At 44.2% G+C, this 13,692-nt stretch overlaps 1 pseudogene; it reads left to right on the forward strand.

Annotated features, from left to right (window-relative positions):
- Nucleotides 1-3,981: 3,981 nt before the first annotated feature.
- Nucleotides 3,982-4,481, forward strand: LOC118518075 (small ribosomal subunit protein eS24 pseudogene; annotated as a pseudogene).
- Nucleotides 4,482-13,692: the final 9,211 nt, after the last annotated feature.

The following is a 13,692-nucleotide window of genomic DNA, read 5'->3' on the forward strand; positions in this document are numbered from 1 at the left end:
CCCAATATTAGCCATAGGACCTTGACCAAATTCCTTCACCAACAACCGTCCTGCAGAATCTTCTTTGCACTTAGAAGGCTTGAGCCCAGTATGTGTTGCATGAAACTCTAGGTTGCCTCCCTATAATGGGAAGGTGGTGGATGAAGGCTGGGGTGCTTTCCAGTTCCATGAGTTCCATGCACGAGCCTGTGACCTCAAACCACTGCAGTGGTCCTAGAGTTACCCAAGCTTCTCCCGGTGCTCAGTTCCAATTGGATTATAACTGCTCATTTTCCTCCGGAATGACCCAGACCCCTCCCTCGACTCTCTGCCACAGAGGGAAAATTAACAGTAACATAAAATGTTAAGAAGGTGAAAGAACATTATCACTCTTGTCAACAATAAAATCTGCGGCTGATATTCAGTTGTGAAGACAGGCACATCTATTATTTATAGAATACAGATTGTTAAATATTAAATACTTGAACCTAGGACAGTGTGAGGGTAAAACCAGGAGTGTGAACTTGTCAAAATCGTAAAAATGGTAACTCTTTGCAAGGGTGGAGTGCACCTACATTTATGACCGCTTTTATTGCACTATAAATTAAGGGGGAAACCTATGATGTGTCGATTCCAAGTTCTAAGTGATACGCATTATCTTTGGGATGGCATCTGTTTAAGTCAGCTTCACAAACAGCTACTAGCCAACCTGCCTAGAACTTTTAACTATTTTGGCTGGGAAGGTGGCAAAAGATAAGGTTTTCTTCCTTATTTACCACATGAGGGATTGGCAGACAAGGAAAACGTTTTATGAGTTGGCAATTTTTCTTATATTACTTGCACATCTGATCTAACATTTGCCCAAAGGTTTGCGTTGATGAAGGCAAAAATACTTCTTAAAAATCTTAAAAGTCACATGTGAGGTCAAACATCTTCATTTTTGTATGATTTTGACATTCTCCAATTTACCCTAATTTCTTTCTGGATTGAATTTTTCATGCAAATTTTAAAACTTGAATCACTGCCATGTGCTTTATAATATGACATGAGATACTGTGAGATCTGTCATAATCAGAGCATCCACTCAGCCTACCCCTAAAAGCTTGATTTCTTGATTTACTGCTCATAATAAAATGATTTTTCTGTCTTCTTACAAAGAAGATTTGCACATCCAATTTGCTTTTCCTTTTAAAAAATGTGTTGAAGTTAACCAAAAAATTTCCAGTGAAGCACCTGATTCAAATACAAATTCTGCCCACTAAAGTAGGCAGTCTTATGTTTAATAAGTACTCGACAAGGATCATGCATTAAATTATCTTCCTCAAAAACTTGCTGATAGACTTATCAATATTTGGCTTAATTTTAATGTTAAGGAAGCAAATTCTTATATTTCCAGTTTAGGAGGACAGGAAACCTATGACTTAATTGTATAACAATTTTAACCTTGATTATCCCTTTTTCTGATTGAATGCTATACAATGATATTAAATTCAAAAATTAATCTAGCCTGCAGGATGGATAATTAGTCAAAAGCTGGGAAAAGTCACAAGAAATTAACAATGAAATCAATTCCTTGATTTTGTGTCACACCTCTTTCTCCTGGGCATTCTGAGGCAGATTTTCAATATGTGCTCATTTCCTTCTTCTAAATTCTGCTGAAGTTATATTATAGAAAGATTTCGACTTTTTGTTTTAGAGACAGGAAAACCAAGTGAAAGCAAAGTTCTGTGATGACAGGAAGAAAAAGCAGAAGGAGAAATGATTTAGAAAGGGTTTCACTAGGAAGGAGGGAAGAGCCAGAGACTGGAGGAGCCAACATTATTGGCAAAGAGCAGGAGGCTCAAGTGGTTAGACCTGGAGCAGAAAACTGCTTTCAAAAGCTGCTGGGAATCCTGAGAGCAACCATCTAGTTTGGAGCAGGAAAGCAAGGAGCTCCAGGAAGAAGATCTCCCGTGAAAATAAATGGAATAAATGAGAGCTTGAAAAGGAATTGAGAATAGGGTTAAGGCAAGTCACAGGAAAGAAAGAAAGAAAGAAGAAAGAAAGAAAGAAAGAAAGAAAGAAAGAAAGAAAGAAAGAAAAAAGAAAGAAAGAAAGAAAGAAAAAAGAAAGAAAGAAAGAAAGAAAGAAAGAAAGAAAGAAAGAAAGAAAGAAAGAAAGAAAGGGAAGGAAGGGAAGGGAAGGGAAGAAAGGCAACTAGACCTTGGAGGAAAAACAACAGAAAGTATACAAGAAATAATGGTCGGGGTGACTGGGTGGCTCAGTCCATTGGGCATCTGCCTTCGGCTCAGGTCATGGTCCCAGGGTCCTGGGATCGAGCCCCACTTCGGGCTCCCTGCTCTGTGGGAAGCCTGCTTCTCCCTCTCCCCCTCCCCCTGCTTGTGTGCCCTCTCTCGCTGTGTCTCTCTCTGTCAAATAAATAAATAAAATCTTAATAAATAAATAAATAAAATCTTTTAAAAAAGAGAAAAGAAAGAATGGTCCAAAAAAGAAGCAAACAAAATGTGTCATAATTTTAAGCAATCAATGGAATATAATAATAATAATTTTTTTAATATTTGGAAAGATGACACAGAGGTCACTCTTGGCATCAAACACTCCTGAGGATGTCATCGTGACGTAAAGCCATTCATTGGTTTTTTAACTTCCCAATTCACACTGTAGACATAGCCCCCAAGATTTGGTTGTGTTGTCAGAATGCAAATATTACCCTGTTATTGTGAAAGCTTATGGATATAACAAGGAAGGAGGGAGAAAACAATGGGTATAAATATCCTTATCTGACAAAGTAGAGGATCAAGTGAGATTGTGGACAGTTGATGTACAAGAAATCAAGACGTAAGCCCATTATCTAAAGTTAAGAAAATGACTTTTAGAAGGTTTAAAATAATAATGTAAATATCAAACATTAAGAAAACAGGGAAAACTCGGGCACCTGGGTGGCTCAGTCGTTAAGCGTCTGCCTTCGGCTCAGGTCATGATCCCAGGGTCCTGGGATCGAGTCCCACCTCGGGCTCCCTGCTCGGCGGGAGGCCTGCTTCTCCCTCTCCCACTCCCCCTGCTTGTGTTCCCTCTCTCGCTGTCTCTGTCTCTGTCAAATAAATAAATAAAATCTTAAAAAAAAAAAAAGAAAGAAAACAGGGAAAACTCAAGAAGGGACTCGAGAAATAGAAAATATGAGGCACCTGGGTGGCTCAGTGGGTTAAGCATCCAATTCTTGATTTCGGCTCAGGTCATGATCTCAGGATCATGGGATGGAGCCCTGCATCAGGCTCTGCGCTAGGTGTGGAACCTGCTTCGGACTCTCTCTCTCCCTCTCCCTCTGCCCTTCCCCGCCTGCTTGCTCATGAACACACACATGCGCTCTCTCCCTCTCTTTCTTAAAAAAAAAAAAAAAGGAAATAGAAAATACGAATAGACCTACAAGAGACTGAATTAGTAATCAAAAACTCCCCCACCTACCCACCCTCCCGCACAAAAGCCCAGGCCTAGATGGCTTCACTGGTGAGTTCTACCAAATGTTTGAACAAGAATTAATACCAATCCTTCACAAACTCTTCCCGAAAATAAAGCAAGAGGGAACACTTCCCAACTCATTCTATGAGGCTGGCATTCCCCAATACCAAAACTGGATAAACACATCACCCAAAAAAATCACATACCAATATCCTTTTTGAAGACAGATGCAAAAATCCTCAACAAAATATTAACAAATAAAATCCAGCAACATATAAAAAGAATTATATGACCACGTGGCATTTCTCCCTGAAATGCAGTGTTGGTTTAACCTGTGAAAATCCACCATCTTATTAGAATAAAGGACAAAGGGACATAATCACCTCAATAGACACAGAAGAAGCATTTGACCAAAACCACCACTCCTTCACTTAACAGCACTTAACAAACAAGGAATAGAAGGGAACTTCCTCAACCTGATGAAGGCATCTATGGAAAGCCCACAGTTAACAGCACACTTCATAGTGAAAGACTGAATACTGGCTTAGCCGCCATCATGAACGACACAGTAACTATCCGGACCAGGAAGTTCATGACTAACCGACTACTTCAGCGGAAACAGATGGTCATTGATGTTCTTCACCCCGGAAAGGCAACAGTACCTAAGACAGAAATTCGGGAAAAACTAGCCAAAATGTACAAAACCACACCAGATGTCATATTTGTGTTTGGATTCAGAACCCATTTTGGTGGTGGCAAGACAACCAGCTTTGGCATGATATATGATTCCTTGGATTATGCAAAGAAAAATGAACCCAAACACAGACTTGCAAGACATGGCCTGTATGAGAAGAAAAAGACATCAAGAAAACAGCGAAAGGAACGCAAGAACAGAATGAAGAAAGTCAGGGGGACTGCAAAAGCCAATGTTGGTGCTGGCAAAAAGTGAGCTGGAGATTGGACAACAGAAGGAGTAAAGATGCTGCAGTTGTTTTATCTGGTTGTGCAGATTTTTCATGAGAGGATCAATAAACTAAGAATGTTAACGTGAAACAAAAAAAAAAAAAAAAGAAAGACTGAATACTTACCCCTATGATCAGGAATAAGACAAGGATGGCCAATCTCACCACTTAACTGGAAGTTCTAGCCAATGCAATTCAGCCAAAAAAAAGAGCATCTAGACTGGGAAAACGGAAGTAAAACTATTCACAAATGATATGCTCTTATATATAGAAAATCCTAAGGTATACACACACACACACTATTAGAACCAATAAACAAGATCAACAAGGCTGCAGGATACAAAATCAATATATAAAAATCAATTATATTTTTGTACACTAACTACAATCTGAAAATGAAATTAAGAAAACAATTCCACTTACAACTGCATCAAAAACTGAAAGCCACAAAATATTATTGAAAGAAATTAAGGAAGACTTAAATTAGTGGAATCCATGTTTATGGGCTGGAAGATTCAACATCGTTAAGATAGCAGCTCCCCAAACTGGCCCACAGATTCAACATAATCCCCCAGAGACCTAAATGTGAGAGCTGAAACTATAAAAATCTTAGAAGAAAGCACAAGAGTACATCTTCATGACCTTGGATTAGGCAATGATTTCTTAGATATAACACTGAAAGCACAAACAGCAAAAGAAAAAATGGATGAATTGGTCTTGGTCAAAATTTAAAATATTTGTGATTCAAAGGACACCATCAAGAAAGTGAAAAGACAACCCATAAGTTGGTAGAAAATACATATATATATATTTGCAAATCATGTATATGATAACGATCTAGTATTCAAAATACGTAAGGAATTCTGACACCCCAACAATAAACAAGCAATCCAATTTAAAAAGACAAAGACCCGCGTAGACGTTACTCCAGAGAAGATCTATGAATGGCCAGTAAGCTCATAAAAAGATGCTCAAAATCATTAGTAATTAGGGAAAATGCAAGTCAAAACCACAGTCACAAACCACTTCACATCCACTAGGAGGACCATGAGAAAAAAAGACAGACAGATATCTTGTGTTGGTGAGGATGTGGAGAAATGAGTAGTTGCCGGGGTTGGGAGGAGGGAAGAATGAAGGGCTGACTGCTGATGGAGACAGGGTTTCTTAGAGGGGGACAAAATACAAAACGTGCTGGCTTTAGACATGGTTGCACAACTTTGTGAACAGGCTAAGGAACCACTGAACTGTACGATTGAACAAGGTGAATTTTATGGTATGTGCATGCTGGCTCAAGAAAGCAGTTATAAACATAAAGGACAGAAAAGGGCAAAGGGGAAAGGATGGAGTTGGATGAGCTAAAGCCTTATCTTTCTAGTTAGGAGTCAAAAGGTAAGTGCCCAAAATTGACAAAGCCAAGAGCAGAGGTATAATCCTAGAGCAGCATGGGCCAACTCTGGAAGAATTAAAACAAGGAACAGATAAAGTCACTTTGGGGGGAGGGCTGGGGGGTATCGGGGGAGAAAGTTGCTTTTCAACATTATCTCTTTTCTACTTATTTGTTGCTCTGTATGTGTGTGTGTGTGTGTGTGTGTGTGTTATTTTGACATGGGGGGTGGGGGAGATCTTAAAAATGCAAGCATTTTTTCAAAGCTCCTGGAGGTTGAGGCCAGGGAAAGGGAAGCTCTGAAAGGTACTCATGGGACATAGAGATGGAGCTTCTCGACCAAGCTTCTTCCAGGAAACCGTCCTCGTGCTGAAATCTTGTCTCGGCTGCGTGCCTGCTGCTGTGGCCAGATGACCCTGTCTGGGCTCCAGCAAGGGTAATGACTGACACAGGCTTTTCCCAACCAGCTGAGAGATCAGAGAGTGACAGTCAAAAAAGGAACAGTGAAAAGAATTAACTGTAAAATTAATTAAATGTTATGCATCAAAATCGCTGCAAGATTGGAACAAGAACTTGGCTATGGTTTAAGCAGCCAGCACTCAACTTTTGTGTGCCTCTTGAACATCCCCCCAAGTGAGCCAAGAAATCAGGGGTTCACACTGTCACCAGCAGTCTGTATGACTTTAATTCTAAATCACTCTTCTGGGTCAAATCTATTGTTTAGCAGGCACACAGCTCAGAGAGCTCTCCATTTGATCCAACGCTCAGGAAAAGAAAAAAAAAAAAAAAACAACAGTGTGTAAGGTAATTTTGTCCCAGATCTTTCCCTCCAAGTCATGAACATAATAGATTTGACTTTTTACATCGTGTGCCCCCCTAAGAAGCATAAAAGAAAGGTTACACTGGCAGGCTGCTAGAAAAGAGTTTAATTAATCCCAAAGTGTGCGCTTCATTTGGAAAGTGCATCACAAAAGAATTCTGTGTTTACTGAACTAGATCCTTAGGGCCATTATCCCTCCACCAATGGTGAGATTTTTCTGAGGGAGCCTTGTCCCTTGTGGTCTGGAAGGTACTGCCATTAAAAATAAGATCCACACAGGGAACCAGAATTGAAGATGCTGAGGATGCAGGCACTTTCCCCTTGGCAGAGGTAATTGGCGTCTTGGCATTTGTGGAAAGATCTAAACCCTAATCCTGTAGACTTTGATGGGGCCAAGGCAGATTTCCCCAGACCATGCCCACGAAGGAGCCGAGGGGTGGTGTGTGCTCGGTATCCTCCTAGTTTGCTATCCCTTTTTTGAAAGCAGAGCTGCCCTGTCTTAGCAAACCTACGCTAGGGCTAATCAGAAACTACTGGCTTAAAACAAAAAATGTAGATGTGCTTTAATTTAGCATTACTCTTATTACAGGAGTGATTCATTTAAAAGCTTAGGACGCTAGACGTGGATGAACCTTGAAAATATTATGCTCACTGGAGTGTGCCCATCAAAAGAGGACAAATACCGTGTGATTCATCTCTGTGAGGTCCTAGGGGAGTCAGACTCACAGAGACGGAGAGAAGGGTGGGAGCCTGGGGCTGGGGGACGGGGATGGGGAGTGAGCGTTTCGTAAGGACAGAGTTTCCGTTTGGGAAGATGAGGAAGTTCTGGAGACGGAGGATGGTGATGGGTGCACAACACTGTGAATTTCTTAATGCTAACAAACTGTATGCACTTCAGATGGTTAAAATGGTACTTTTTCTGTTATATATATTTACTACAATTTTTAAAAATACATTTTTTTAAAAGTTGGGGCTCGTTCTGTTAAAAAATGACACGGCGTTGTGCTTTGTGCTGGGTGTTTGGCTTCATGCTGATCCCAGAGGCGGCTCCAAAGCCAGGGCAGGGGACCCTCAGTGGGCATCTGAGGGCAGACCCAAACTCTTCTGGAGACCGGGAGGAAGGAAATTTGCCCTGCTCATGAGTAATGACTGTGGTTTTCTGGCAAACATTAAGGAGGAAGGAACTAAAAATACTTATCGGACGCTCTGCCAAAACTCCACAGCGCTCAGAACGTACCAGGCTAACATGTAGAAGCACTTTCAGAGGGAGAGGGATCCGACTAGACGCCAAGGTCAAAGTCATTTCACACCTTCTCCTCGGCTCTTGAGAGGCTGGGGCACCAGAGGAGGGACCAGGCGCCCAGCGCTGCCTTAGCCAGCTGTCCAGAACCACTGCCCAGGAGAGAGGAGGCACAGGAGGACCGGCAGGGCCCCCAGGCTGGCCGGCCACAGTCCCCGCTCCCACCCAGGCTCGCCGAGCCCTGCCAGGCGGTGCCTTTGCTGTTTGCCAACTCCCAGAAGCTAAGACAGAAAGAGCAACAGAGACATTTCCCTGATGCTTCCTTCAAGCTGCTGGAGTCAAAGCCCCAGACAGCTGCAGGAGGGGGTGGGAGAGAAGGAGACATAGGTGTGTGAGGAGGCAGCCCAAATGGGCTCTGGCCCTCGAGACCCGTGCCTCTCCAACTCGAATGTGCACGTGTTTGCCGGGGGAGCTGGTTAAAATGCAGTGTCTGATTCAGCAGGTCTGAGTAAGGCCAGAGATCCCGGTTTCTAACAAGTGCCCGGGTATGCCGACGCTGCTGGCCCAGGGAGCAAACAGGGGTGGGGTGGGGGTGAGGCCAACGGCGGTGGGCTACTCAGGTGTGGTGAGCTCTCCTGGCTTGGAAGGTGAACGTTTTCTAAATCCTGACCTTGCCCATGCAGGTTGGCACTGGAGGTCGATGGCCCGTGATTTCATATCTGCCACATGTGAGAATTTTACCCAGGGTAGGCACTGCCTGTGGGCTTGGGAGGTACAGCACCCACTGACCACTGGGGGAAGCGTGTTCCTGCAGAGAGGGTGCACACTGATCCAAACGGGTCAGGCGGGGAGTGTGCCACAGGCGTTCAAGCCCCAGATATTACTAAATGATGACCACGGAACCCTGCTTCCAAGCACTTCCGATGCCCAGAGATCAGACAATCTTGGGGGAGGGGGATCCCCAAAGCGAAGACTTTAGAATCACTGATGAAGCACAAAGGGGTCATTAGTCCTGACGATTCTAGCCAGCGTCATGCACTTCTCCTTATATAAGGAGTGAAGTCCACTTTTTAAAAATCTCTATACCTCCACGGTAATTTCACAAAGAAATGCCATTTTAGGGGTGGGGAGGAAGGAGTGTAAAATGGATAATGTGCAGCCTGAGTTTCAGGTGGATGCAAAATGGGGCAGACACAGAACTGAGCCTCCCAGGAACGACTCGCTAATCGAGACCATGGTCGTCACAGTCCTAACTCCCGACTGGGATCTCACGCGGCTCCCGGATTACCAAACCTGGACCCGGGCCAGGGCGTAATGGATCATAACTATGGAGTAAGTTATTCAAATTATGATCATTGCAGGAACAATTTTTTATGAGAAAATAAATTTTAAATAATAGCATTTTAAACTTTTTATGGTTACATTTGTCATGTGACCTGAGACAAGGTATATTTTTGCACTAAAATGGGACACATTAATTATCTCCAAAGTAACACTCACTCAGTAACAATATCAGCAAGATGAAAGGACAAAGCTGAGCCAGACAGCCATTCCTTCTGTCTGAGAGTCATGAGGGCACACACGTGTGTGCACACACAAAGGATGAAGGTAGAACAGTTCAGCCCCTGGGTCCAACACAGGTCACTGAAGGGCAGAGGAAGATTGCACACAGGGCAGTGGATTTAATGGGGATCTTAGCAAACCTAGTAGTGTGTGTGTGTGTGTGTGTGTGTGTGTGCGTGTGTGTGTGTATGTTTGCTTTGCTTGCTTGTTTAGCAGTTAAACAATTAGTTTCAGTTTGGCCATGTGCTTCCTCAAATTCCTAGAAATGGAAAAGAAATTTCTATCAGCAATGATTCTCCACCTTTCTCTCCATATTCCCATGGAAGCCCGGAGGGTCTGAGCCCACCTACTGCCTATGCCGGTTATTGGGTTCTGGCAGACACCATTGGATTGTGTGAACAGGAGGTTTCCTGGCAGGAAGACCAGTGACTGCACATAGGGGGTCCACACAGTAGTGTTGGTCCCTGGGAGGAAGGACAGGAGGATTATAAATAATAAAAGGAATGTTCTGTATAGTGCTTTACAGTTTACAACTGCTTTTCCATATATTGTATCACCTGCCTGGAACTGGCTATATAATTTGTGGGGCTGGTGCAAGATGAAAACGCAGACCTCCATTTTAAAATTTTTAGGAATTTCAAGACAGCAACCACAGAGCATTAAGCCAAGCACAGGACCCTGTGTGATTGCCCAGGTCAGCCACCTGTGAAAGTGGCCCAGCTCCCGCTGAGATTCAGAATTAACCATTTGAGGCATATGTACGACCCATTATCTCCCATGCCCCAAGACTCCCCCAACCGCCCCTACCTCCTACCCCTTAGCCCTCCACCGTGTGCTTTCAGCCGCAAAGTACAAGCACCCAAAGCAAACTGGCTTCGGCAGCAAGGAAATGTATCGGATCACATGACTAAAAGTCAAGAGAAAGCTTGGGCTTTGGGACCTACCTAATCCGCTGGCTCTGCCTCAGTTTCCCCACCTTGCTCTGGGTTCTGCCCTCTTGGGCAATGACATCATCCTCAGGATGGAAACAAAAATGGATGCAGTTCTGGCCCCACCAACGGCTCACAACAAGGCTATGCACTGACCCAGCCGTGGATTCTTTGAGAACGTAAGAACGGGGGAGGTAAAATTACCTTGATTGGCTTCAGCAGCCCCTCGCCCACCCAGCTGAGGTTCAGCCCCTGCTTCACATTTCTGCTCCATGATGCTGGGTGTTGTAGAGACAAATCCACGTGACGCACCAGTGCTGCCCATATCGCTTGGTGAAAGCTGTCATGAGCAGCCATGTTTTCTAGCACGTGACATTGACCTCTAGCCATACTTGTTTGGGACAAGGGTACCCTCACCTGAGGACCAACCATCCATTGGTTATGTATTGCCCTGTATAGAAAGATGGGTTGGACCAGACTGTTGCTCTGGGCATTTGAAGGAAGAAACTTATGGGAGCAAAAGAGAAGGGGGACTAGTTAATGTTCAAAATTGCAGTTTAAACATTCCAACACAAAAAGAAGTCCGAGAGGCCACAGTGGGTCTTGTGCAACTGAAATCGTGAGCGGGAAGCGAGGACAGCAGAAGCCATAGAGCAGAGATGTTGAGTGAAAGGTGAGAAGCAGGAGAGTGGGGAATGGAGGAAGTAGCCTCCCCGAATGATGGGCAGAGTGAAACCCACCAACTCCTGCTCCCGAGGGCCCGAGGGCAGCCCTGCATCCAGAGCGGCCCTAAATCTGCGCGCTTTGCAGGTGCCCCTTGCTATTCTCCCCTGTTCTCTCAGCAGGTTTTTCTCACAACCAGAGGAACCCAGTCTCAAGGGATCTTAGATTTAACTGCACTTTTCAGCTAAGAGGAGAAACATACAAGAAAAGAGCCCTTCATTCATTCAACACATACTCAGAACTAGGAGCCGAGGCACTCCGCCAGGATTTGGGGATGCGGTGATGAGCGGGGAGGGGGGGCGCTCTCAAGGACCTCAGGGTGTAGCCTTGGGGGAGGGGAGGAAGCAGACGGGTAAACAAGTAATTATGCTGTGGTGTGATGAGCATGACCGGAGAGGAAGGAAATGATTAAAACGTCCCCAAATTCCGCCGTCTCCAAGGGAAGTGTCCCCAAAGCTTCAACCACGTTCAGAATGTATGCTCTGAGTGAGGATGAGATGCAAATGTTGGATAATAAACAAGCATATGGCCAAATTCTTCAGTTCCCCTCCCTTACTGTTTCCCCTGGATCTCTAATTCTTCTACTTCCATGAAAAGGAATTAAAAACAAACAAATAACCAAGGTTTATCCTGAGAGCTTTGCCCAGATTAGTCCTTCCAGTGGCTGAAGCCCACAAAGTACAGCTTGCAGTTACTGAGAACTCTGATAACCGAAACCATATCCATGGTAACTGATCAGAAACATAGGAAATCTATGACATAGGAATCTCTGATGAAACAGAGCAATCAGATGGATGATACTGACTTATGAATCTAGTTACGGAATTTTATGAGAAAAAGCAGAGGAGAGGGAAGGAAGAGGGTTCACGTCTCAACAGAACATCCATCTGTGTCAGAACAAATAAACTCACCTTGATTCCAACGGACTTGCCTTTCTCTCTGAAAATACCCAGGGATCTGAGACTCAAGAGCTGGTTGTGTGTTGGCAGGTTGGGGGGCGGGGGACGGGGAATGAGGAAGAACTCGCGTATTTCTACGGGGAAGATTTAGCCACACGTTCCTGATTCATTTATCCCATGGGCATTCAGTACCCCCACTGTACGTTCACAGGTGGATATTTGGTATTTGATACTGAAAGGCTGGTTGAAGAAAGCATTAAGTCCTACGGGTGGGAAATCTTCTGGCCAGAACTCTGAAACAAAAAAGTCCAAGGAAATGTCCTCCAAACTTTGGAGAGGGACATTTGCTTAATTCTGTGAGGGACATAATTACAGACTTTCCCCCTCCTTGCCTCATTGAGACCTCCCTAACATACAAGATGTGCTGTTAAAATCTGAAAGAAATAGCACTGCATAAATCATAAAGACTGAAATTTAATTTTTAGATTACAATAGAGAAAAAGCGAGCCTGAGAAGATAGCCCTAAGGTCAGCCGAAGGGGACAGGAATTGAGTTCTTCATGAAGTCATTGTTCAACAAACCCCCTGGCCAGATGTGACCTGGCAAATGTCCACATCTGTATCAGAGAACCCAAACAGCCATCCTTTCATACTTAGAAAATAGATTAATAACCAGGCAAGTCATGATTACATTAACAGCGTAACAGCTGCTTGTCTGATGAATTGAAATGGGCAGTAGTATATGGAAGTTACATTTTCGGAGTCAATGAGTTTTGATAATTGAGTTTATCCCTTGCAATGAGTATACTTCTAGGAAATCTAGATAAAAGTGTTACGGGCTTTGTTTAGCCTAAGTGTTTCCTGAGCAAGGACCATCAGCTTTGTATGACTTTTTCGGACATTTTGTTGTCATTCCATCCAGGATAGGATTTTCAGTGGCACTCTCCAGCACCACAGAACCCTTTTTTAAAATAACATGTGGAAAGGCAAACAAATCACACAGAAAAAAGTCTGGCAGCTTTCTGCTTGGTGGATGGCTGGGAGGGGCTGAACCTTTTCTGTTGCTGCATCCCCCATTACACATGGTAGCCCCTGAGGGGGATCCCGGGGAGCACAGTTCGAAAAACACAGCATGATCCACAATAAATCTCTATGATTCTTCCCTAGTTAATGGATTATCGCTGAAGCTTTGGGAGGATTTGGGCTTGGGTTGGCCTTGGTTTGGATCTGCATCTGGGGGAAGAGGAGAGAGCTGTCTGGGAAGAGAATGCACTGAGGACAAGGGGCAGGGATGGGAGGGAATCTGGGGTAGGAGGAGCCTGGGAGTCACCCAGAGAGGGTGCCCGGAGGGATACAATAGGAAGGAAGGAGACAGATTGGAAATGTGGGGTGAGACAAGGACATAAAAGGTCTTGAACACCAAGCTAAGAAATTTGGCCTTTGTCCTGTGTCACAAGGTCTGTGACCAGTTGATCGGACTAGTTCTCTAAGGCTCCCGTAACGAAGTGCCACAGACAGGAATCTATATCCTCACCATTCTGGAAGCTGGACGTTTGAGAGCAAAGTGTTGGCAGGTTGATTCCTCCTGAGGCCTCTCTGCTTGGCTCATGGCTGGCCACCTTCTCCCTGTGTCCTCACGTGGTGGTCCCTCTATGTGTCTGGGTGAGTCTCACCTCCTCTTCCTATAAGGACCCCAGTCCTTTGGATCAAGGCCCACCCTAATGACCTCATTTTGACT

The sequence above is a fragment of the Halichoerus grypus genome, chromosome 5, assembly GCF_964656455.1.
Source record: "Halichoerus grypus chromosome 5, mHalGry1.hap1.1, whole genome shotgun sequence".
Taxonomy (NCBI): Eukaryota; Metazoa; Chordata; class Mammalia; order Carnivora; family Phocidae; genus Halichoerus; species Halichoerus grypus.